Source organism: Maniola jurtina, chromosome 1 (genome assembly GCF_905333055.1).
Source record: "Maniola jurtina chromosome 1, ilManJurt1.1, whole genome shotgun sequence".
Classification (NCBI taxonomy): domain Eukaryota; kingdom Metazoa; phylum Arthropoda; class Insecta; order Lepidoptera; family Nymphalidae; genus Maniola; species Maniola jurtina.
In genome coordinates, this window is record NC_060029.1 from 1,940,839 (window position 1) to 1,968,728 (window position 27,890).

The 27,890-nt window shown below is 37.7% G+C and overlaps 1 long non-coding RNA gene and 1 other non-coding gene across 2 annotated transcripts; one reads left to right on the forward strand and one right to left on the reverse strand.

The window, feature by feature from the left end:
• The first annotated feature begins 1,405 nt into the window (after positions 1-1,405).
• On the forward strand, positions 1,406-27,461 carry LOC123866371. The gene is made up of 4 exons (XR_006796172.1): positions 1,406-1,416; positions 15,047-15,050; positions 23,486-23,493; positions 27,304-27,461. It is a non-coding gene; the product is annotated as an uncharacterized LOC123866371 (long non-coding RNA).
• Trnan-guu lies at positions 14,380-14,453 on the reverse strand. The gene has a single exon. It is a non-coding gene; the product is annotated as a tRNA-Asn (tRNA).
• Positions 27,462-27,890: the final 429 nt, after the last annotated feature.

The following is a 27,890-nucleotide window of genomic DNA, read 5'->3' on the forward strand; positions in this document are numbered from 1 at the left end:
TTATTTACATTATGCACTAGTCAGATATATGTATATAAATAAGACTAGGATAGAATATTTAGCATATCTAGCATTGATTTCATTATTAAGACTCGTAAATAAGTTAGGTGTAAATAAATTTAGCTGCCTCGATCTGGTCATTTAAATAAAAATTCCTTAATTTCTTTTTTATTGTGATCTCGCTAGTAGGATAATTCCATTCCCGAAGCGGAGGCGGGAGATCGTTCCAAACCTTGCAAATATTATGGTGTGCAAAAAACCAATAAGCATAAAAACGACGGTACATTATTTTTGCACCCATAACTGAAAACCTGGAATGACATTATGTGCTTCATAATTTTGAAAATCTAAGCTCCACGCGGACGAAGTCACGGGTCTCAGCTAGTTACTTGATAATAAAACTGCTTTCTTCAAACAATAGCTATTAGATAAACTGTACTAATTTGTTGAATGTTTAATCATTAAGTCTATTAAAAAGTTAAAGCACAATTACCGACGCTTCATAGTTTCTATTATCTAGGTTAAATACTTAAATTAATAAGAGCCGTCAATACTGCAACAAAAATGAAATTACTTAATGCCATAGCCCACTAGCGCGTCACGTCGCGTCGCTTGCTGCAGGCCACTTTTTTGAGATGCGACAGCAGGCGCGGTAAAAAACAATCAACAAAGGTCAAGAGATCACTGCGCTATTGTTTTATTACGTTTGCCGTCGAAAACAAGCGAAACGTATATATTGCGAACACCTATTTTATTAAAATATACCACAAAAGGTGATTTCAACATGCTATACAAATATGTACACGGGCTAGCGCGATGAGATGTCGCGCGCGTTATCTTGTTAAAATAATATAAGCCGCGGTCTTAGGATTGCGCCAAGAGTGTACATCCATACTTTATTATAAATGCGAAAGTTCGTTTGTTTTTTATTTTTTCTGTTGGTCTGTCTAAAAACTTTTCATGGCCTATCCGTTTATTCGATTTTCACGGGATTATTAAAAACCTAAATCCACGCTGATGAAGTCACGGACATAGTGGTAGGAAATAAAAACGCGCGCGACGACCTGCGACAGGCCGCAAGCGACTTACCGCGCTAGTGTGCTATGGCACTTAATGGAGCACTGTAGGGTGGCAAGGCGGCGTCCAATTATACTGAGACGCTAAGTTTGTTCATTAACTTTAACAAGATTTGTTCCGTCACCCTTTGAGTCAATCTTCGCTGCTTACAACTCTAATATTAGCAGCTATTTTAAAGTGAAACATTTCGCCTTAAAGTTCGGTCTAAAGTATTGAAATTTATTAAATTTAAATGATGAAAAGGTACATTATGAAATTATGACCTTTTCTTTTAGCGTAATTGGGCGATTCCAGTGAAAAATTATTCGGTGGTACGACTAGTATAACTTTTTAAGCTGTGTCTATTATTTAGGGCCAGTTGCATAACAGGTGGTTAAAGTTAGGAGCCTTACGGTTACAGTTAAACTTTGATCGTAAGTATAACATAGCAAAATGGATTGCACGAATTAGACGACGAAGACGATGAACGCTGCCGAAAATGGCTTGCAAATTCGATTTAATTTATTTAAATAAAAAATCAAAATCCTTAAAAACTAAACAAAATAGTGATTTTTTTTATATGTGAACAAAGCAGTGCCCAGAAACTCTTATTTACTAACTTTGTAACTTGTGTTACGAATGTCGTCACTCGTCATCTTTCTTCGAACCATTTTACAAACTTATTAATCAATTTCTAGTTTTTCAAATTTTTTAGGATTATTCATCGTAACTTATAAAGTCTACTGAATTAATACGTTTTTGTTTGGTTTAAAGATTTGGCGGAAAAGGGGCCCTTTTCCTGCTCAATACATCGACGAATTGTACGAATATTAAAAATCATCCGAGCATTATTGAATTGCTCTTTCCCATTATTCGCGGTATGGTGCTATTGGTGGCGGAAATAAGTTTATATCTAAATCCATGCTAATATTGTATATGCGGAAGTGTGCCTGCCTGTCTGTTATCTTTTTACTGGTGGCCTAAAACTGTGCACTAAACTACAAAAGTTTTTTTTAAATAATAGCCTAGCTAATCATGTCTTATTATCCCCTTTCCCCTCCAATTAAGCGTTACGCTTGAGCGAGGAGTGGGTACGACAATAGTGCAACGGGTGGAGTTTGAACCGCCGACCTTTTGGAATTCAGTCCGTTCCTCAACCGTTGAGCTATCGAGGGGCTTGTAAAAGTTTATTTGAATAAAATATATTTCTATTGGACGTTGTGATCGAGGTAGGAGTTTAACTGTGGATTAGAACTTTTAGAGGTTGTTGCTTCGTGAAAGCTAGTCAAAAACCGTAAATAATTTTTGCTTGAAATCCGCTATCAGTATGAATGGACCTTTACCCACCGCTATGAAGTTTCAAATAAAGGCCGGCGGGTAATAATGGTTTTTAAATCGATTTGGGTTTCAGTACAAAGAGTGCATTCATGTGATGATTTTAAAGGCCCGCCGTCGATTACAATAATCTTTAAATGAATATTATTACAAGTTGAATATTATTACGTACTATACTATATATATACATAATGGCCATGAATTTGTCCGCGTGGATTTAGGTTTTTAAAAATCCTGCGGAAACTTTTTGATTTTTCAGTACTAAGCATCTTCTGGGCAAATGCGCTTCAATCTAGACCTCTTGATTCTGTTTGTCAGGCATGATTGTCATCAAGCGCAAACTTATCTCAAAATAAAAAAAAACCAACCCACTTTACTTTTTATTGGTAGTTAAAGTTTAACGGTAACCGTAAAAAAACTTTAATCGTCTGTCATGCAACTGGTTGATACTCATTTTTAAAAATTGACGAATTCAATAGGTAATAATGTTTCAACAGATTCCTAAAAGAACCACTTTTTTTAAATACCTCTGCTTGAATTTCAAACGAATTAAAAAATATCAAATTCTTTCTTCTAGGTCAATTTGTGGCTGCTACGACAAATGAAAACTCATACACCGGTTCAGAAAGCAAATTCTATTGAGAAGAGTCAGGATGAACAGAGCAGAAGAAGGAACTAAAGCGTTTAAGAAATAGAACAGTTTTTGTTTTATCAAAAAACCGAACACACTTTTTCAAGTTTGTCCGTTAAACATGAGTAGGTAGCTACTTTATTATTTAGGTACGAAGGCGCCTCATAAAAAATATTTCACCGTAAACCTACCCTACAAATAAGCAATATTTACGTGAAAAAATACACTTTTCCAGAGTTACGTAAAGCCTTATATCAACCTTTTAAACACGCCGAAACGGGCCCTAAGTAATGTAGCCAAACCGCTGTGCTTCGATAGATTGTCCTGAAATTATAAACTTATACTTTGCTATAATATACATTAGTATTACATTTAGCGTCTTTAGGCATGTATAAACGGTGTTTACTAATAATACTAATAAGTCCATAGAATCACAAGGTTAATAGCTCGTTCACACAGGTTGCGTAATAGTTGAGTAAGCGTAGACGTTGTGCGTACCATTGCGTTGTAATGTATGGAACTGTATGAAACATGGCCTTGCGTAACGCGTGGACGTATGCGTAACCCGGTATGTTAGGGATTTACGCGCGTCACTACGCACGTGTCACGTGTACGTGCTTTGTGTGAATCGGCATTTAGCGGTTCCGTGATATTATGCAGATGCTTTATAGCGTCAAATGACGTCACTGAAACGTTGCTAAACCAAAGGCGTAGTTTCCTAGACTCTAGAGCCTGTTTCTTGATACCGTAATCGGTGTTATATGCAGCCGCTTTATAACAGCACATTTTCCTTGCAAACCACTACAGTAGTCGTTTTTTTTCAATTTTAAACATCAGTTTAAAAGATAAGACTAGCTATCAAGCTAGCCTTATCTCTTGGAAGCACATGCAATGGTATGCATGCAAATACTGGTTGCATTTCAGCGCTGGACAGACATGTTGGTTCTTTACGCAAAAATAACCCACTTCTTCTGCCTCATTTTGTTTTAACTTTTTAAACACTATTATAGCTATAATAAAAAGTTCAGTCAAGGATTCTGAAAAGAGCAATAGAGGGGTTCTTGTAAAAAACTCCGTCTGTCACCAGAAGAGACAATGCCTTTTACCTAATAATACAGATTGTAAGTTACTTACGTAAGTAGATTTCAAACTACGGAATATAATATAATATATAAATATCGCTCACCCTAATTTTAAATGTCACTGTTCACACTTAGATGTAATATAATATTACATTTATATAAAATAGTTACCTATGCCAAAAATACAGTATTATGTAATAAATAATGTCGTTACATGGTAACCCTACTTGAACGGTGGACCTCTGTGGCCCGTAAAGTTACACATCTTAAGGAGTTTTCGCAAAATAAACCAAATACCAGCTGCGTGCTGCTTACTCGCTCTTGCGTAATGCCAGATTAATGGGACAGAAAGGGACAAAGAAAATGAATATGGAAATTAGTACCATATTTTATCTGAAAAAGAATTAACTTTGTAAATTTTTGGTGATAAAGCTAATCAATTTAGTGCCTCATGCATGGCGAAACTCTTCAATGCTTGATGATCAAAGTCTTCGAACATTGCGTGTTGCCAATGTACACAATATGGATATGAGACATGGTCGTTAACTATGGGCCCCATAAGAAAGCTCAGAGTCGCTCAGTGAGCGATGGAGAGAGCTATGCTTGGAGTTTATTTACGTGATCAAATCAGAAACGAGGATGTAGGAGAACTAGAGTAACCGACACATTATTGTATATTGTACATTTGAAAAGAGCAACCGCCGAGTTTCTTGCTGGTTCTTCTCGGTAGGAACATCATTCCGAACCAGTGGTAGATTATTTTGACGATTCGAAAGCACTTGTAAAAGTTTACTTGAATAAAAATGATTTGATTTGATTTGATTTGATTTGACAGAGTTCTACGGGTAGCGAAGCTGAAGTGGCATTAGGCCCGAGGCAGGGCCCGTACAAGAAACCTATGTTCAGCTGTGGACTTCCATCCAGTTCCATGCCAGTGTCATAGTATCACACTGGCATCGCACTAGGAAGTACAGTCAGCAACAAAGCTTTGCCCCTGTCGCTTGTACTGGCGGGTGCAAGCCCAGCTTTGTTGCTGACTATACTAGTGCCTATAGTCACATCACAATAATATTATAAAGGCGAAAGTTTGTTTGTATGTGTGTGTGTGTGTGTGTGTGTGTTTGTTACTCTTTCACGCAATAACTACTGAATGGATTTGGCTGAAATTTGGAATGGAGATAGATAATATCTTGGATTAGCACATAGGCTACTTTTTATTCCGGAAAATCAAAGAGTTCCTACGGGATTTCAAAAAACCGAAATCCACGCGGGTGAAGCCGCGGGCATCTAGTACTTAACAATTTTATGAACACTGGACTTAAAGTTGTAACTAAGCATAAACGTGTTGGAGTCCGCAAAACCTATTTATTACCTATTCGGAAGGACCTGTCTTGTGTTTAGTACTGCATAGAGGTCGTTTTTACCTGTAAGAAAAGATTAGTCTGATTACAATACTGATAGACATTTTTTCTATCAAAACAAGAATATATTAAAAAATAATAGCAGCAGGGTGACTGTCCCAGTAATAGTTCACGTTAGATTAATGTGTGTTTTAGAGAAATTTATGTTTGACATGTGCACCGACGCCATTAGTGAGTGCACTGGCTGTTCCGTAGACCAACGTGATCGTTCTATAGAATAGGCCGGTCTTACTGCACGAGCGGATTCTGCTAGGATAATTGATCAAGTGATCAATTCGTATACACAAAAATATACTGTTGCTGTCTCAAAAATATTGCGTAAACCATAAGTATGCATAATTTTGGACAACTTGAAGAGTCTAGCTGTCTATAGTAATCAGGTGCGAATCGATAATTCCTACCTATTTCTTTTTAAGTATAGCGTAGAGTAATTTTTCTGCCTGTAATCTGTAAAGGCTGGCGCAAGGAGGGATTTTTCATGGAGATAGGTATTTGAAAAGGTTTTTTCTAAATCGTAATGATAGTATTTTGATCATCGCAATTTCATCTGCGTAGATGTAGGTTTACAGAAAAATGCCGTATCTCCTTTATCTCATTTCCCAAGATGCAAGCTATGCCCGTTCCAAATTTTGTCAAGATTGATTCAATGGTGTATCCCTGAAAATGTAAAAGACAAGACACACTTTCGCATTCATAATGTTAATGTGGGTTTTTTTTTTACAAAAACCATGCAATAGTAATTTTTTATATCGTAAGCGCACGTTGAATTATGAAGGCTCCAGGCGGGTTGAACCGTCATGTTAATACTCAAAGTTCCGTTTAAAGTGTTCCGTACCTTTTATATGCACTTTAATGTTAAACTATTTAATGCCGTTGCTGTGAGAAAAACGGTGAATATTTTAAAATATCCTTTTAAAGTATAAAGTGATTAATGTTTCAGAGTGAACTTGAAGGGAAACTGCATTTTTTACCCGACTATGATGCAAAGGTGTGGTAATGTCTTCACCAGTCTATATAGTACCTACTTATTAAGACATGCCTGCCTGAAAGTTCTCCATAATGTTCTCAAGAGAGCGCGCCAGCACATATTACCCTCCACCTTCTCCAGACCACCTTCTTCTCGCAACCTTCTTTCTTCACTCTGAGCAGATTTTTGAGGTTATCTTACACTTCATTTATCTAAATATATAAAAAGAAAAGCTGACTGACTGACTGATCAATCAACGCACAACTCAAACTACTGCATGGATGGATAGTGCTGGGCGTACAGATAGTTGTTATGACGTAGGCAACCGCTAAGAAAGGATTTTTGATAATTCAACCCCTACGGTGGAAAATAGGCTAGTAAGCCAGTATCAAAATACAAAATATAATATAAAGACATTAGGTACTGAAAACATTTAAGTAGGTGATACTGTGTAATACCTACCTACTGTAACAGTCAGTTAGTTAGTGAGCTAAGGAAGATGTATAAACAAATACTATATAAATATCAGTCCTACTCTTGTAAGGAAGTAAACTATCCTGAAGCACACGTCAGGTGGGCCCGCGACGAGTTATGGCGGCAAAAACCTGGACGCGCGCCATCTGGTGGCGACAATTGCAGATTTATTGCCCACTCGCACTGCTCGGGGGTAGTTTCGGAAATAGTTCGGCGCGGTTCGTACGGAAACTAGTCAATACCCGTGACTTCGTCCGCGTAGATTAAAAAAAAAAGGGAGCAAACGAGCAACTTTGGGGCCCGTAGTGGTAAATACTCAGCTGCTGATGTGAAGTGATTACCGCCGCCCACGGGCATTTATAGCATCAGAGGAACCAATGCACTGCCAGCATTTCAAGAATTTGTTGATCCACTTCTTGCATAACTCTAGATTTAGGTTTCTAAAAATTTTATGTTCCGTTCTTATTAGCTTCACTCATAGGCTAGATTGTAATGTTACTAAAGTACCTACTGATGTCAGCACTTTACGATAGAAATAAAAAAGGTTTCTGAAAATTCCATGGAAACTCTTTGATTTTCCGGTATAAAAATTAGTTTGCATTAAAATGTTTAGAATAAAAATAGTTTGCATTCCGGACCTATTCGTCGAAATCAATCGGATGGGCTGTGAAAACAGACAGACATACTTTCGCATTTGTAATCTATATGCGAAATGTGTCCGTCTGTCTGTCTGTCTGCTAGCTTTTCACGGCCCAATAGTTTAACCGATTTTGATAAAATTTGGCACAGAGTTGGCTTTCTGAGTGACGCTTATAGTATGTCAATCTCAAGTTTGCTACATAGAGTGATATAGCTATTTTTTAGTGTTTGCTATTGTGCGAGTCTGACTTGCATTTGATCGGTTTTTAATAGTAGCTTAGCTTTGATTATCTTTTGATCCTTTTAAACCTTTCTATTCCGATTGTAGTAAAACAAATTATCTTAATCCCAAACAAATTAATCGTTCATAATCAAGTAGCGTAGACGACGGGTGGTCTAATTAGTATATTGCTATAGCCCTCCCTCTCCCTCACATCATGATAAAACGGGACAAAATATCCCCTTAGGGCAGGTCCTCGGTAGCGGCGGTTTATTAATTGAGAGCTATTTTGAACGCCATATTTGTTTTGATGCTACGACCGTTTTTATTTTTATAAAAATTAAAAAAGGTTTTTATGGGCTTGAAAATATAGATGTTATCGGGTTTAATTTAATCGGTGGGATGTAGGTTTTTTAGGGTTCCGTCCGTACCCGCTCAGTGCCAACGGGACGACACGTGGAGAGCTCTCAGGCATGCAGGTTCCCTCACGAAGTTTTTCTTTACCGCTCAGGCCTAGTACCTACATAATTACTTAAAACCACATAACTCCGAATAGTTAGAGGTGCATACTGCATACCCGGGATCGAACCCTGGACCTCAACTAGGAGGCCGACGTCTTAACCGTTAGACTATCACCGCTTTTTCTTGGTGAACAATTAATAACAAAAATAAAAAAAATATATTTAAAAACTATAAAAAAACACTTTTTTATTCTGCGATATTGAGGGCAGATTTATTTTTCAGTTACATTTACATCAAAGTTCAATTCAGCGCCCTTAGAAGTGGTTTAAGGAGTCTTCACACTGTAAACTGAAAAAATGTAGCTGTGAACAAAATACGTAAAAAAATCTCTAGAAATAAGCTAACAGTATTTTTACGTATAGTACCTACGCTCGTAATTTAATGTTAATGTTGCAAATTAAACTCATTTCCTAAGTTTTGAATAACTGGTTTAGTTAAAATTTCATTTTCATAAAAGGGTGCTAACGGGACCCTAGTTACTAAGCCTCCGCTGTCCATCCGTATGTCGGACCGTCTGTTCGTCCGTCTGTCTGTCTGTCAGTGAGCCGTAATCTTACTAACCATGATAGGTAGAGAGTTGAAATTTTCACAAATTGTGTATTTCTATTGCCGCTATAACAACGCATACTAAAAATTTAAAAATGGCCGCTATGTTTTAAAAAAGCGCTTGTCCATGCTACGGAACCCTTCGCGTGCGAGTCCAGTCACACAGAACTGGTTTTTAACCCCCGACCCAAAAAGAGGGGTGTTATAAGTTTAATGTGTGTATTTGTGTATCTGTGTATCTATCTGTGGCATCATAGCTCCTGAACTAATGGACCGATTTTAATTCACTTAGTGTTTTTTGTTTGAAAGTTGGCTGGATCGAGAGTGTTCTTAGCTATAATCCAAGAAAATCGGTTCAGCCGTTTGAAAGTTATCAGCTCTTTTCTAGTTACTGTAACCTTCACTTGTCGGGGGTGTTATAAATTTTTAATTTACACTTGTTAGATAATTTGTAGAAAAAAAACGCAGTGTTATTATTGCGGTGTGTTACAACCCTAACAAAACCTAGTTTTAACAGAGCTCTCTCCGTCACTTACTCCATACAATCGTAGTTCCCATTTCATTTGAATATTAAGCAACCAAAGTCCATGAAATTTTGCAGACATAGTCTAGAAACTAATATCTGTGTCTGTGGTGTTTTAGATTTTTCTAAAAATATGTAGTTTTAAAATTACAGGGGCTCAAAGATTTGTATTTTTCTTTAAAAAAAGGCCCAACTTTGTGCTCGTTTTTCTAGACAACGAAGCAATTTAATGAAATTTGGAAAAACCACAGACCTAGAAAATTTAATGAATATTATGTAGTAAAAAAATTATCGTTATATATTTTATATTGTTATAATTATGTGGGAACTACGAAAACCAGAAATTACACCCAGAAATCTTGAAAATTTCGTGCTGTCTCGATTTGTGCAAGCGGGGTGGTGAAGTGCGGGGGACGACACGTGAAACTGACAGAAACGGACAGTCTAAACACACGGGCCACATTTAGACTGCACCCGACTCCAAACTTGTCGATAGGTCTAACTAAATACATTTCAACTTGCGTTAGACGTATGCGTTACCTACTCAGACGTTGCCTGTAGATAAAAATATGTCTCATGTTTGCTGGCAATAGCGTATGCATCAAACCCTGCAAGTTGCAACTCTCTTGCAACCTATTCCTCACGCAATACGCACAGCTTTAATATTATAATTTTTGACAATGTATACTATATGTAATGCCATATCACAGGTCACTCTCTGATTTATTGCTAACAATTTACTTCCAAATGCAAAGAAATCTAAGTGTGTTGAATTCACACTGCCCAATACCAGGACCTTAAATGACATAAATTCATTGATAAATAATCATATGTTGAAAATAAAGGAGAACCCCGTGTTTCTCGGTATAATGTTAGATGCAAAGCTTCTATGGAACACCCACATATCAACACTTGATGGTAAACTCAGCTCTGCTGCTTACACTGTTAGAAAAATTCGACAGGTACTGACGTGGAAACTGCAAAAATTGTATATTTTGACTATTTTCACTGTATTATGTCTTACAGACTCTTGCTATGAGATAAAGCGGTAGATATTGAGAAAAAAATGTATTACAGAAAAGGACAGGACGTGCAATTTATAATTTAAAACCGCGCGCTGCCATACATTAAAAATATAAGGAAATAAGTACCTTATCTTATAGTAGCTTCTAAACATATTTACAACTAGCTAATGCCCGCAGCTTCGCTCGCGTGGATTTAGGTTTTTAAAAATCCCGATCCTTTCATTTCCCAGAACAAAAGTTGCCTCTCCGTAATAGCCCGTCCCCGGGATGCAACTTGTTTCTGTATCACGTAAGAATATTTAAACGGATTATCCTTTTCAAATCCCGAGGGATCACCAGGATTTAGGAATGCAATTTCTTACAGCATCAGGGTTGAGGTCAACGACAAAGTGTTTACTTGGTATAGATACCTTCAATATCAATTAATAATCGACACTTTTTAAATCCCATTAGCTTTAGTAGTCAGGTCCCCTGCAACATCAGGATTGAGGAGTTGGAATCCAAATTTTTTATTGAACAATGTCGCAAACTTTCTTTATCGATTAAAAAAACTACCCAAAATTACGCAGTTAGGTTACCTGCCAAATTTCATGGTTTTGAGTCAACGGGAAGTACCCTAGAGGTTTTCTTGACACACACGACAGACAGAGAGATAGACAACAAAGTGATCCTATAAGAGTTCCGTTTTTCATTTTGAGGTACGAAACCCTAGAAAACGTAGGAACGGCATTCCGAACCAGTGGTAAATTTTTCTGACCATCCAAAAACACTTTGAAGTTTACCTAAAAGTTTACAGGAATAAAAATTTATCATTGTATTCCATTCCATTTCATTCTATTCCATTCTGTTCAAAGATAAATAGATAATAAAAATATTTGTCACCGAAACAATAATTTACGATACATCGACCAATATCAATTTTACTGATGACAATCTGACTATTACCAAAGTGAACGACTACTATAATATCTATTATATACGACTAACATAATATGTATTATAAATTGTGTGCCGTTTGCATTCTCACTAGGTTCTCATTAAGTTTGTTTTATTTGGTTAAACTTTCTGGCATTTATATTGTTATGACGTTTAATTGGCAAACAGTCTGTTTATTGGCTGAAACTCAAAAATTCAGCCAATCACAACAAAGAAAATATTGTAATAATGATTGATGCAGCTTTCTGTAATTGAAAACAAAATATTTGACATTAACTTGAATGTGACAGTGTTTTCCGAATAGGGTTGCCAGAGGCCCCGTATTTTACTGGTTACCCCGTATGTCAGGATAGAGAAACCGGTAATTATGAAAATAAAATACGGGGCAAATAAAACTAAATATTTTTAGGGTTCCGTAACTCAAAAGCAAAAAAAACTCTTATAGGATCACTTCGTTGTCTATCAGTCTGTCTGTCTTTCCGTCTGTCCGTCTGTCCATCTGTCCTTCTATCCGTCTGTCATGTGTTCATGAACAAATATTAGTATTTTCAATTTTCAAAGTAAGATAACTACAAATATCAAGTGGGTTATCATATGAAAGGGCTTTACCTGTTCATTCTAAAACAGATTTTTATTTATTTTTATGCATATTTTTTTTAATGCATAACAGTTTTTGATTTCTCGTGTAAAATGTCGAAAAAAATACCCGAATCGGAACCCTCGGTGCGTGAGTCTGACTCGCACTTGGCTGGCGAAACCGAACACTGACGTTATGTCCAGTAGAAAGAATATTTTCCTTTTGCGGCAATGCGTAGCCGAAACCCACTCGATATTGATCATGGTCGTAGCCAAGGCGGCGGGGCTTGGTTTGAGGATGTTAGCCTTTTTTTATACAAGTTAGCCCGTGACTTTAATCTTTTCTAGTGGTAAGTGATGATGCAGTCTAATTTCTTGGCCGTTAGGGCCATACTAACCATATAACTAGCCATGACCGAAGCCTCCCACCAGACCAGAAATTTAGAAATGGCGACTGCGCCTGGGAAGCCGTCAAAAACCTAAGCCTAAAATAATACTTACACTATTTCTTGCATTTGCTTACCAATTTTTTTTTGGAAATATATCAAACATTTCGCGCTCACTTTACTCGCGCTTTGAATTTGTATTACTTGGTGTAAGCCCCCCAATTTCGTTTGCATGAATTTAGAGTTTTAAAAATTCCGTGGGGGATTTTCCGGGCTAAAAAGTTTATGTCTGGGATGCAAGTTACCTCTGAATAGTAAGTACCAAAATTTTGGTAAAGAAGATGGGCCGTGAAAGGGTAACAAATAGATAGGCCAATAGATATACTGTCGTATTTGTAATATTAGTATGGATAGGGAGCTTTAAAAATAAAATCTTGCTATGGCTAAACTCGTTTCCCTTTCACTTTAATTCTTTCTGTAATTGAACCAAAAACACTTACGCTCACTGCGCTCGCGCTTTTTTATTGTTGTATTTTATCACACTGTCAAATTGAAAGGCGAAATTCCACTAACCAGGTAATTAGCCCATAAAGTTGAGCGAATGTTTTTTTCCTCATGACAGGATTCAGTTCCGGCCCTGATAAAACCTCTCCCGAAATCGATTCCTGGCTACGGCCATAGTATTGATACTGTGAAGGTGGAATTACAAGTTAAATGTAAATTTAAGTTAAAATGCAAAGATTGTATGCATGAAATGTATAACATTTTGCTTTACAAAACTAGAGTTTTTAAAAGCTATTTAAATAAATAAATCTTTTATTTAAAATCACATTGCAAACACAGTTCACCAATCAAGACACGGCAACATACAGAGAAAAAATACAAAACTTACAAATAAACTGAAATATCTAAATAGGCTTTCCATGCATTTCAGAGAGAACCACCGCCTATTTCTTCAAATACTTCAAATTTTTAAATTTCTTCAAATCTAAACCCCGTATTTTTGATGGTGGTAGCCTGTAAATCAAAAAGAGGCAGGTGGCAACCCTACTTGCCACATGACATTACAGAATGAAAAATTGTTTTCATTACTCGGTAAGCCTACTGCCATAGTTTGACAGAAAGTGTGACGGTAGTTGTGACCTCTGATAGGCCGACTCTCTTTCACTATTTGCTAAAATTGATGATTGCAACAACAATTTTTTCTTTTTTGTAATCAAAAACAGAACACGGACGTCATACAGGTTGACTAATTGCAATCATTTCTGACCGGCTAACATTGTTCCGCTAGTGGCTCAAACTCACTGTCGCAGCAAGAACATGGTAAATTCAGCCAATCACAGCAATTAGAATTGGTTATCACAAATGCACCGATCTAGGAACCGAGAATACACGAACCAGGGCAGATAGAGATGAGAACAATAATATCATACGTAGGAAATCGACGGGGGATCGTTGACAATGATCCTCTTAATGTATGGCCGTTGATGAACTATTGAAGTTCCCCCTCCGGCCTCCGGGTGAAACGAGCCTCTAATAAATACACACTTGTGAAAACCTCAGTGAATGGGCTCGCGATTTAATGTTAATGTTAATGCAAATTAAACTCATTTCCAAAGGATTAAAATATAATTTGTTTATCTTTATTTTCAAATAGTAAATAGTTTTTTGGCAAGAAAATAAAAATCAACTTATAATGTACCGATTATACCAGATACTAACGATTTTAAAACAGTAATAGAAATTTTTTTAATGATAGATATTTCGTGTCTTATCAAAATCGGTTAGATAAACATTTTTAAGGACATTTTAACAATATTAAGAAAGCCTGGATTTCTTATAGTTTAAATCAACTAAATAAGATAAGTGAGATAAAATTATAGCCTATTTAATGAAAAATCACTCGAATTAGTCCTACCTAATATAATACCTACTTTTCTCAAAATCGGTTTAGCAGATTGTTTTCAAAAATCTAAGTAAAATATTTCAGAGTAAATTAATACAGGTTTAAATTCGAAAAAATTGGTCAAAAAGTATTTTCGCCCCCGGGTGGGCTCGAACCACCAACCTTTCGGTTAACAGCCGAACGCGCTAGCCAATTGCGCCACGGAGGCGTTGGGGTTTCGCGCGAAATTATGTATCAGTTCCCATACACGTCTGTCCTATATCTTATGTGACGTCAGAAGTATTGTGACTTATTTACTTAGCGGAAACTGATTAAATAAAGTCTTAGTTGTAAACAACTAAGTGAACGGTATGCGTTACAATGCGACTCACGCCACCTGTTGTACATTGCTGGTACTAGGTTAAAAACCTTCACGCAAGTGTCAATAACAACTGTATAAAGTTTCAACTATAGATAGGATGAACGATACGCAATCGCATTTTCAAATCGCTACAGCCATCGCTTAGTCCTTATTGCAATAAATAAATTACGATAAAGATGATTCATTTCATTGCAACCACAACTAAAAATGATTTATAGATTCATTGCTTTTTAGGATATAATGGTTCAGTAAAGGTTCTTTTGGCATGCAGATAGGATATTTAAACATTTGCTAAGAAGGGATTTTTGAAAATTCAACCCTACGGGGGTAAAATGTGGGTTCGAGTGTAGTCCACGCGGACGTAGTCGCGGGCATAAGCTACTTGAACAATATAAATCTGAGGAACTAACTGAATTTAGAACGTACGATTGGTATACAAGTGGGGTCTGCCATATTTCATAAAAGTTCACTTAACTCCATCTCTGGTCCCGACAGAGTTCCGCTTGCGCCAAACGGTCTTAGATTTAGATCCCGCATTTGATTCCAGGGTAGAAATGTGAACCTTAAGTAAGTTTTTATTTCATCCAATCCGTCTGTCCGTAAGTCACAGCCATTTTAATTATTAGATGAGGAATGTGTTCCCTAGTGACAATGCATATCCATCGTTTTTTTTTTTTTGTTGACGCTGGGGAATGCATTTACGCATCCCCCCCGGAAGCTAGCCAGCCAGCCGTGAGGCCGCCAGCCAGCTGAGGGAGGGTATATGGGACTCGCCGGCCGAGAGGCGACCGGAATACCCACTAAACCCCAGCGGCGCTACTGCGCGTCGCCTGGCGACTGGGTCACGGGAACGGCCGAAGCAAACAACCGCGACCCAGCCAGCGACGTCTGCCGAGGCAGACCCTCCACCGGGGACCTGCTCGGTCCCCACCACCGCACCTCCGGGACGCATCAACGAAGTGCGTCCCCCGACCTTGGGACGCGCACGTCGCCCGCGTCCCATCCGCCGCTTCGTCCACTGTGCCCTCTGCTAGTCAGAGGGACACGCGGAGAAACCTCCCCCCCTGCCAGGTCATTAGCCATAGCCAACCATATCTCCGAAGAGAAATTATTAGCCATGTTACCGGGGCGCACCGGCCCGAACACTGCTCTTCCCTTCGGACGCATCCAAAAGGGACCAGCAGCATCCAGGCACACTGGGAGGTTACCTGGCTGGCGCCCCATATCCATCGATTGCGATTGTTAGCAACGTTGACTCAAGTCGGTAACTGGATGGGTGACCATCGTTGGAGGCCCGAATATGGCCTTTTCATTTCCCTCGTGCCTCGAAGAGCACGTGGAACCCTCGGTCCCGGTTATTATCACTAAACTCAAAATCCCGTTCTCTTAGTCGAGTTGTATGCGGAAGGATCTAGAAACTAGCCGCCGGATTTTTATCCCAAGATCAACTCCTACCATTTTGTGATTAATGGAAAGATCACGACCCTCGGCAATGAGGAATATGATATAATAAATATAAATATAAAAAAGAAAGAAATTAGGTACCGCTAATTTTGAAAAAAAAATCTAGGATTATTATTATATCACTGAATCTAACCTACCTTGAATCTAGATTTAAACGCTTGAATGCAAGCAGCATTCTGTCACACCCAGAACTGGAGTTTTGGCTCAACTTTTATGAAATATGGCACCCTCCACGTGCTTACCGATAAAACGATCTAAATTCCACCAGAAGTTCGAGTTTTATGTAATTTACTGCCCATAGTCTCCTGCAGGTTATTTTTAAATCATTGTTTAGGAATTTCTCAATCTCTATTCTCTCTTATCTTTTTATTGCATTCAAATATAAATTAATATCTTAACTTAAACATATTGTTACATAAGTTCTTACAATATTATAAATGTGAAAGTTTGGAAGTTTCGCTTTGGATGCTTGTTAGATTTCAGCCAAATGGCAGGCAACGATGACTGTATACCAATTGGCTGAAATTTGGAATAGAGATAGTTTATACCATAGATATGTATTTATTTGGATTTCTGTGGCTTATACCCTTTTTTTTTGTTCTCGTGAGGAAAATCCGTCATGGATACCACCGACCACGGGAAACCACAGTGGTTATGTCGGACTCCTACCGACTAAAAACCTCACGAAGCTCCACCCCACCGCTGATGACGGAGCACAAGGGACCGAAAACACCTCGTTACTCCGCCAGCGGATGTCCGCTGTAGCAGACCCATCACTGGGCCACTACGTGCCCAGAATTAACACAGTTATCGTGGGCGATATCTAATGCTAATAAAGGATACAGTGGTGTAGACAGACAGACACACTCATTTTCGCATATATCACTAACCACAATAATGTCACTACCCATATTCTAAATGCGAAAGTGTGTTTGTTTGTTAATTTATTGGTTTGTTGGTCTGTACTTCAATCTCGTCGCAATGGATAGATAGAAGTCTTTATTGCACACAAAAACATGTAAACGAACAACACAGAAGGAAGAAAACAAAAAAAAACAATTGTGTGCAAAGGCGGCCTTATTGCTTAGAGCAACCTCTACCAGGCAACCTTTGCTGAAAGGAGAAGCTAGTGTTGGATAGTACCAGCAGTGGTAGTAGGATGGAGCAACGGATCGACATGATTTTTTGCATGGGTATAATTAAATACCTGGAGAGTGACATAGGCTACATTTTATCCCGGAAAATCAAGAAGTTCCCACAGATTTTTTAAAAATCTGAATCCACTCTATCGGCTAGTTTATAATATATGTAAGTATGGATTTATTTTTCACAAACAATCCACTGGCACAAGAGTTAAGATATTCGAACTGTATTGAAAAGTTTTCCAATTAGTTTGGTCACGGGGAAGCAGTTCGGAGAAATGCCTTCTTTTTCGCTTTTCCAAGGATTTGCCATGAAAATTGCTATCGGAAAATTTAATTTTACAAATCCGAGGTCTATTTTTGCGTTTGGTGGTGTTTTCATGCCTTAGAAATTGTTTAGGGCTGCAGAAATATAAAGTGGAACTTGTGCCCGTCTAGAGAATTCACGACGAGCGCCCTACCTGGCTAAAATGATTATTAAGTTTAGTAGTTTTGTGATTCTATACTTATTTATTTTATGTTATAGAGGATGCCCGCGACTTTGTCCGCGTGGATTTAGGTTTTTAAAGATCCCGTGGGAACTGTTTGATTTTCTGGGATAAAAAGTTGCCTATGTCTGTCCCCGGGATATAAGCCAACGCTGTATCAAATTTCGTCAAAATCGGTGAAACGGTAGCAGACAGACACACAGATAGACACACTTTCGCATTTGTAATATTAAGTATGGATTTATTTATTTTAATATTACTCTAATATCTATGTCCTTTGCACCATTTTGGTTGCCTGGAAAAAGATAGGCTAGGTAGCGATAAGGCCGCCAAATTGTACCTTCTTATCTGACTATATTTTATTTCGGTTTGTAGGTATGTGCTTTTTAACCCCCGACCCAAAAGGAAGGGTGTTATAAGTTTGACGTATATATCTGTGTATCTGTCTGTGGCATCGTAGCTCCTAAACTAATAAACCGATTTTTATTTATTTATTTTTTTGTTTGAAAAGTGACTTGATCGAGAGTGTTCTTAGCTATAATCCAAGAAAATCGGTTCAGCCGTTTGAAAGTTATCAGCTCTTGTCTAGTTACTGTAACCTTCACTTGTCGGGGGTGCTATAAATTTTTAATTTACACTTGTATTAAAAGAAAAAATAACTAGGTATTGAACGCTCATAACAATTTAATAAAAAAATTTGTAACCCACGAAAGTGTGTCAGTTTGTCAGAAGCAATCCACTACTACAATTGGGTGGAATTGAAAAGTTTTCCAATAAGGTTCGTCGCGGAGGACCGTGGAGGAAAATTCCTTCCTTTTTGACATTTTAAAAGATTCGTCTCGAAATTGCCGCTTGGAATTTCTTTTATAGATACTTACTACTTACATTGAAGCGGTGATAGCTTAGTGGTTAAGTTATCGGCATCCTTTATACGGGGTTCGAATCAGATTTATTCGGGGTTAAATCACTTTAACGGTGTGGAAACCGGCATGTCTGAGTGATCTTCATTATACTCTTTGATCAGCGTGGCAGACTAAGGCCTAAACCCTCCTTAATCTGAGAGGATTGAGGAGACCCGTAGTTAGTAGTGGGCTGGTGATTAAAATTAACCAATAATAAGCTGGTACAAGATTAACTTATTTTTCTCCCAATATTTCATCTGTTTCGTCATGGATACCTACCTACTGTGTGCCGCGTGTTAAATTAACCAATGATAAGATACAAAATTAATATATTTGTCTCGCATTTAGTATAGGTATAGTTAGTATAACCTACCTACTAAGAATTATAAAAATGTCTGCCAACAAATAAAATATGCAAAGTGTTGGCGCTTCTCACATAATAAATAACAAACACTTTATCTTCGCGACTCATTCTTGGGCTATGAATCAAAATGCTTAATTAATTTTAACTTGGTTTAGCGAATGTTTTGTTCGCAAAGTATACAAAATATAGCCAAGGAGCTGGTTGATTTAAAGACTCGTGCTTTCTAGTTACATTATACAGGTTGTCATTAGAATTCTAGCAAAAACTTAACGCTATTATTATGTTCTACCTAAACACAATCCAATACAACCCAATTTTTCAAACCCGCAATGTATAGCGTGTGAAACTCGGTATCAATGGCCCCACCTATTACGCGGAATTGACCCCGCGGCACCTATCTATGCAACGTTTGTTGACCTCAAGCGTCTGCCCTGTGACAATACACAAGTGCAAAGTCAATTGTTGATAAAACAAAATGTAGGTTCCTTATACCTATATCTTGGACTTCCGCAAAGTAACACCTGCTTTTGAACCCCCGACCCAAAAAGAGGGGTGTTATAAGTTTGACCTGTGTATCTGTGTATCTATCTGTGGCATCGTAGCTCCTAAGCGAATGAACCGATTTTAATTTAGGTTTTTTGTTTGAAAGGTGGCTTGATCGAGAGTGTTCTTAGCTATAATCGAAGAAAATCGGTTCAGCTGTTTGAAATGAAATGAAATGATTCTTTATTTTGCGAAATGGGAGTAACAATGATGGTAGGTATATTGACAGGTCCTTGGTTCTTCACATTTTGCCATTTTGAAAGTTATCAGCTCTTTTCTAGTTTTCTTGTAAAGATTTTTGTGTCGGGGGTTTTTTAAATTTCGAGCTATCTACAATGTTGCTGCTCTTTTATATATATTCCCATTATATTTCTCTAAGGTTAGAAAATTCAAAGCAGGTATCTTTAAAAGTACCAAAATAAATTTAAAACTATGCTTATAATATCAAAGAGTCTCGATCAGGCGTACGCCAGCTCTTTACTCTTTACCCGATATAAAATAGATTAATTCAGTTTTCTATTAGGGGCACAAAGTCGACGATAACAATGGGGCTTATCGGGCTTAGAGGTGGGCGAAAGTGGAGTTTAATATCGCCTTAAAATACGGAACAGAAGTTTCTGAAAGAAACACGAATATTGTTGGGGGAATTTTAAAGCATTTTCAAAGAGATGATAATAAAGGTTGCATGCGTAGCTACAATGGCTTCAAAATAGGTTAAAACTTCATGGCATAGGTACTAAAGAGTAGGACAAATAGTAGGATTGGAATCGAGCCGAGTCTTTTTAGGGATCCTTTGGTGAATTAAGGAGTCTTTGGTTTAAAGGAGGGAAGGAAGGGAAATCTAAGGTTTAACGGTGAAGGAAAACATCGTTAGGAAACCTGACTGAGCTTCTCTGTAATATTCTCAAAGGTTTGTGAAGTCTGCCAATCCGCACTTGGCCAGCGTGGCAGACTATGGCCTTTCTCACTCTGAAAAGGGTTTTCACAGGTGTCTTAACGATGTTTCCCTTCACCGTCATAGAGTGATATTTAATCGATTGAAACGCAACGCAACTTCGAAAGTTATACAGTTTCGTACCCGGGGTTGAACCCCCACCTTCACAATAGGAGGCGGAAGTCTTAACCACTAAGCTATCACGGTTCTATGGACTATGATATCGGTTCGGATAATATGAAAGTAAGAAGAGGTAGGTAGGTACATACCTGATATCTTTAGAATCTATATTGGTATTTCGTTTTTTATCATGCCCAATAAAGTCCAAATATCCAGTCTCTATTGAGGCCGATAATCATTTGGGGATGACTGGTCATTTCCAACGGCTTTGATCTCGGTCGCCTGTCATTCCACCATATTACCTTCAACAAGGATTTGATAGGGTAAGGTGCACTGTTGCCGAACTCGTCAAAAATAGCTTATTAAAATTTTACTAAACAAATTATTGTTGCAGAAATCGTTTGTTTAATCTTAGGTGTCACTCATAATATTTATTTTTCATATTTCCATAATTTTTAAGATTTAGGAACGAGACACACTATTTTATATCAGGACTCCATAGTAAAATATTTTTATAAATATCAATTGGGTAATTATGTATTGTTTACTATACTTAGTCGATGCCCGTTATTTCGTCCACGTAGATAGAGGTTTTTACGAATTCCTTGGAAACTCGTAAATTTTTTCAGTATAAAAAGTATTCTATGTCCATCCCAAGACGTAAGCTATTCCTATTCCAAATATCGTTAGACAGACAGGCATACTTTCGCCTAGTATTATAAAGTATTTATTTTGCTGTCATCCATCACTGTTTTTCAATTGGTAACGTTTCATAGCTCATAAAATATGCGAATTGACCTAGAGCAAATGGTTGACAAAAATAATTTTGATGATTATTTATCTAAAACCTTTTGATGTTGTTCAAATAAAGTTAAATTAAGAACTTCACCACAAAAAAAAAATTAACTAAGGAAGGATAGCACTAAAGACAACCTCGCAGGTGTTTATAACTGGATACCTTACCCTACCTACGTGTAATATCTATTTATTATTATTTATCATCCGTATTTATTTTGGCCGTCCGACCGAAAGAATAGCCTTAATTGACTGCGGGGATATAGATACTTGTTGTCGAACGATGGAACCTTTTTGTGCTCAGGAATTTCGTATCTGTATTTGATTCGTCCGAAGCAAGTTCCAAGGAATTGTTTGGGTTGAAGGTATTTTGATTTCGTAGAACGGGAACATCTTCAAGTAATTGGTACAATACTACATCCTCGTAGGTCGGTAGTTATGTGAATCAGATAACTTTTTCGCCGCTCTACGGCTCTTCTCAGACCTGTAGCATTCACTCGGTAAATCTGGAAACACAAACCGTAGGTACTTAATAACTAACAGTCTGTCTCAAAATCGTGCATTTTTTTTACTCAGGAGATCCTGGGATTTTAACAAAGATCTGTATAGATGCGTTATACACAGAGGGTAGCAATAATTTTATTTTTTTCGTAAATAACATTATTTTCTATTATTCCCTATTACATCAACACCCTCCCCACAGGCGAGTCATTACGCTATGATACATCACGAATTTAAACATGGCGGCAGACGACACCCATCAACTCTGTCATATTAATTCGATTAAATAATCTATTTGGATTATGAAAGTCACGGACTTTGCGCTTGATGAAAATATTTTCAGAATTTGATGATTTGATGAATATTTTGGGTAGGGTTCTGTAATCTATTTTAATACCTACCTACCTACCTACTTTAATTAAATTAATTAAAATGTTTTGTTGTTTTAAATTATTTAAAACCGATTTTAACGTTTGGTAGAGAGATAGCTTGCATCTCAAAGCTACTTTTAATCGCGAAAAATTAAAAATTACCCAAAAGATTAAAAAAAAATAAACTACGTAGATGAAGACGTCACAGGTATCATCTAGAATCACTTATTTTTTTCAGAGACATATACCTAATGCAAGGGAGTTTTACAATTTAGTCAAATCATCCACTTGATTGGAGCAGTGTAACGTGGGCCCGTGGGTGCTATCAGTAGATGTATCGCGAAGATACCGAGTTACGGGGGCATAAAACAACTCACTATGTTGGACCAACGAGTTACTAAGATTTTAGGCGTTTTTATAGAGTAGACAACCTGGCAATTTTCGTTCAATTTCTTGCGTAATTGCGATTGTAAAAATGATTGATGAAGGTTTTCCAGAATCAACCTACAGAATCGCGATCATTGGTTGCTTTGCTACACATATCTCATACTAGCTGACGCCCGCGACTTCGTCCGCGTGGATTTCTGCGCTGCCGTTCCAGTGTGCGCTGGCCTTCATTACCACGTTTTTAACTCAAACTCAATGCATTTATTCAATGTGGATATCATTGTAAGTGCGCTTTTTGATTCTTAATTTATTAGGTAATACTAATGTATTGGTGATAATAATTACGTAAACTTAAAATTTAAGTAAGCAGGGCTCCAAACGCGCCCTGATCTGTGAAGAAGTCCACAACATACTCAATAAAAATCAATTCAATATTTATTTTTACTAACTCCATGTTCTAACAACCGCGGACCGCTGGCTAAGTACCTAACTAATGAAATTGTAATGATGAAGCGAATTCATTTTTACCGGACCCCTGACTTGAACAGTACACAGTACTGGTTTAGGCGAATCACCATTTTTAAATTTCTTACAAACTAATTAAGCAAATTAGTCAAATAGATCTAGGTTGCTATAAATCAATCACGTTGATTCAAATGAGAAGTTTGGTTTGAAAAAAAAAAACTGTCATGAAAATTCTGAATTTTCGATCATTACACATAAATCATTTTCCACAATTTTGATCATAATACAGGATACCTACGATATTATCAAAAATCACGAATCAAATTTTAATTTTTGGGTCCTGAAAAGGTATCAGATAGACAAACAAACAAAATGAAAGACAGACGGATACACTTTCGCCAAGCATGGATTGTTAGAGTACGTTTTTATCATGATTTTTATTAAAAACAATTTTTTTTTTTGATAAACCCAAAACAAATCTATTACTATTCAAAACTATCCATTAACAGTTTCAGCCCTATCTAATCGCTTGGGTCTTTCATTAGTGTATGATTAATGACGAGTATTTTAATATCAAATATTAATGACATCATCATGGCACCCCGTGCCAAGTCGGGGGTCGCGACTATAGACCATTAGTCATTGACTGTTTACCTACCGTGGTGATGGCTCAGGGGTTAAGACTTAGGCCTCTTATTCGGGGGATCTGGGTTCGACTTCGGGCAGGCATCTCAAACTTTTCGGAGTGGATGGGACATATCAATTGCTTTAACGGTGAAGAAAAACGTGGTGAGGAAACCTGCATACGTGAGAGCTTTCCATAATGTTCTCAAAGGTGTGCGAAGTTTCCAAATCCGGACTTGGCCAGCGTGGTAGACTATAGCCTAAACCCTTCTCATTCTGAGAGGAGACCCGTGCTCAGTAGTGGGCCGTTAATGGGTTGAGATGATATTAATGAGGATTTATTTCAAAATTCAAATTGAAACTTAAAGTTATCTGTGCTGTACATAAATATAAGGCGTCTGAAATGATAAAGTAGATTTCATAAAAATAATGGCTGCCAAAGTGTTTAGCAACTAGCATGACTACGGTTCCACACGGAATCCTAACTTATTGTGTGTTCTGACTTTTGACATGACCAGTTTTTTTAATTGATACAATTTTACCTATTTAACCAAACTTGGGTGGTTTGCAAACATATTGTGACTTCAAACTAAGCACCTCCCTAAATATTTAAGTATTTTGGCAAAATATTGCGTAATCCTACCATGATCAACGGCCGTGGGACGTCGTGTAAAATTCAGATAATGCTATGTACCGTTAGCAAGAAAATAAAAAACAACGTATAAGTAATTTGAAAATATAAATAATTAATTAGCGTTTAAACTATCGTGAGTGATATTCCATTAAGTATAAATATAGTTGATCCCGGTTATACTCACGCAGTCAGTCGACGAACTCATCCGGGGTCCTTTTCCTTCCATGTTAGGGCCACATTAAGATTAACGTCAATACCCAACAATGCCATAATTTTTGCAAGAATTCCGCCGATAGTCAATGCGTTAAATTGAGTGGCCACACCTTGATTGGTTAACGTCTAATGCCAATTGAATCGTCTGACGCCAAACGGCAATGTGAATGCCGTTGATCAAATTATCGCGTTGATCGTGGATACACCAACGGTTAATAGGGACAGCAGGGATTGAGTAAATTTATGCATATTATTTACTAGCTGATACCCGCGACTTCGTTCGCGTGGATGTAGGTTTTTTAAAATTCCCGTGGGAACTCCTTGATTTTCCGGGATAAAAAGTAGTCTATGTGCTAATCCAGGGTATAATCTATCTCCATTCTAAATTTCAGCCCAATCCGTCCAGTAGTTTTTGCGTGAAGGAGTAACAAACATACACACACACACACACACACACACACACATACAAACTTTCTCCTTTATAATATTAGTGGGATTATTAAAAAGTAAAACTCATCCCGCTGTCTCCGTTTTTTATTCCCGTTCAACAGGAACTGCGGTAATTTTCATAAATATGAAATCTTTATGTTTTACCTGATCACACTAACATGCTATTATAGATTACAGGAGCACATAATATAGTCTGCTATCCCTTGATAGGTTGCACTGGTTGCTTCATCTAAAAACGGATAATCAAAATTTACAAGTGGTTTCTACGAGTATTCATAGACAGTCTCCAGTTAGAACTCACGATTTGGTAAATAAGTCTAATAAAATTAATGAAGAAAGTATAATTTTGTTTGTGAACCGTACTTCAAACGATCTATTCGCAGTGTCCCCACTATTTGCGCCAAATAAAATAAAGAGCAGCGCACACTGAAGCTGTCGCTTTCAACAGGAATTATAGGGCTTCAAGCGCTTAAGTCACACTGTGCGATGTTTACGTGGAGGCGATGGAAAGAAAATACATTGTTCTGGTCATAGATTATTTTCATATTTTATGAAGATGGGTTATTATTCATACTTTTTAAAATTTCGGTGGATGACGAAAATTTCTTATGGACTTATGCTGCTAGTGTTTTAGACTTTTGCCTGATTGTGTCTGGCTCTTACGGACTAATACAACTTCCCACTCAGTCTTCCAGATCGGCACGAAACTCTATGAGGTGACGTGTGAAAATCCCTAAAAGAGACCTACGTCGAGCAGCGGACGTGGTTGATAATGATGGTGATGATGATTTTCTCAACTAAAGTATTTAACAGAATGTAAAAATATGTTAAAATCTCTAAAATATGTCATGAAACCAAAATTATGAAGGGAAAAAATATGGTCTGGAGGTAGTAAATTACTACGAATGAACCGAGCGTAGTTTCTCTTGAAATATATTATTCTTTGTCGAGGAGGACCTGGCATAAATATAACTGCTCTCCTGACAGGAGATTCTTAATAAAGAGGGATATTTCTGTCGCTTTTGCGAGAAATTAACGATATTGTTTGACTAATATTGTTTCGATACTTGGGAGCAAGAAGAAATACACCTAAGAGTAGACATCACTAAGTGTAAGCTAAGTTCTCAAGCTATTGACGTTCGTGACGATCTGTCAATTTTGTATGAAACTGTCTACACAAAATATTGATACATTTAATCGAGCAGTCCTGCAACAGACCATGTCTCAGTTCACAACAACTGTTGTGAACCTCTAACAAAACGTCCAGGCTTCGACGTCACTGGTAGGGTCAAATGTTAGTACATTTTTGACGCAGGTAGCCCTAAAGTAGCCTTATTTTTCTTTGATTTTACATCACCATAGCCTAATATTTGACATATCGTTGATTCAGGATTAAACCAAAAGTTCCCTCACTCTAGTTCACTCTGCCTATGTCTATTGGTTGATAGTGATAATGATGTCAAATGCAAAATAATACACATATAAAATATATAATGTTGATGTTAAACAATATAGATTATCAATAGTCCACGAAAAATCATATTATTGGCCCAAATGGTCGGATTCTTTGGCAGAAGCGATACGATTACGATCTCCCCCTCACGGGGAGGATTGCATTGCTTTTTGCTTGGAATATTCATGCAGGCATTAAATGGGGGTGCATAATAAAGGAAGTTCTGAATATTTGTGTTAATCTATGTTGTCATCGCGTAATGCGTGTAGATTTATGGAGGTTTCTGTTTGTTTTATTTTGGTAATTTATTATTGTATATGTTTTAGTAAACTCCCTACGTCCAAACATTTCTGTCTCGCATTAAACCATTCATGCGGATAAGAAGTAACGGGAAAAGTTATTTAGTTTCCACAAATAAATAGAAGATAGGTACAAGGTTATGGCAATCAGAGTAGCAACCCGCACATCCGCACGCACGGTCCCCGCACTAACCCTAAACCCAGTGCGGAATAGCGCGGGTGACGTGCGGGTGTGCGGGGCGTCTCCCCGCCTCATACCAGGCAATCAGGGATTGCCATGTCGACCTGTCGGGAACTACACACCTATCTACCATATAAACATGCTCTCTTTACTATTATACTAACGTATTGTTCTAGAATTTTCTAGTAAGTTGTTAGTTTATTATAGGTAGGTATTTGTTTCTAAAGCTTTGTTTATCATTCATAATAACACAACATTTAGGTCTCAGATTAGGAACACCGCTGTGCCATCAGCACAGATGTCCGTGTGGAAAAGAGGTTGATAAATTTGGAATCCACGGACTCTCTTGCCAAAGGAGCGCTGGTAGGCTATTTAGGCATGGCTCTCTTAACGACACGATCAAAAGCGCTCTTGCCACCATAGACGTTCCTGCGCTCATTGAGCCGGCAGGGATTAGTCGGGATGATGGCAAGAGACCTGATGGATTGACGCTGGTTCCCTGGGAACGGGGACGGGCGCTAATGTGGGACGCAACGTGCGTTGACACATTGGCCCCGTGTCATATCAGGGAGACAGTATCAAGACCGGGAGCCGCAGCAGAAATGGCTGAAAACGGCAAGCGGCGCAAGTATGCCTCTCTTATTGAGAGTTACATTTTTGTTCCGTTTGCCGTGGAGACCCTGGGGCCATGGAGTCTTAGTGCAAAGAAATTTTTACGAGACATTTCACCGCGTTTAATAGCCTCATCGGGTGACAGAAGGGCTGGCTCATTTTTTGCGCAACGGATCAGCCTGGCTGTCCAACGCGGAAATGCAGCCAGTATTCTTGGCACCATTCCACGCGGGCATGATTTGTATAGTAATTAGATAAGGCTAGCTTTAAGTTTTATTGTAATATTTTCAATTAAAAAAAAAAAAAAAAAAACACAAGCGGTCATGTTTGCCCGAGGCCCGA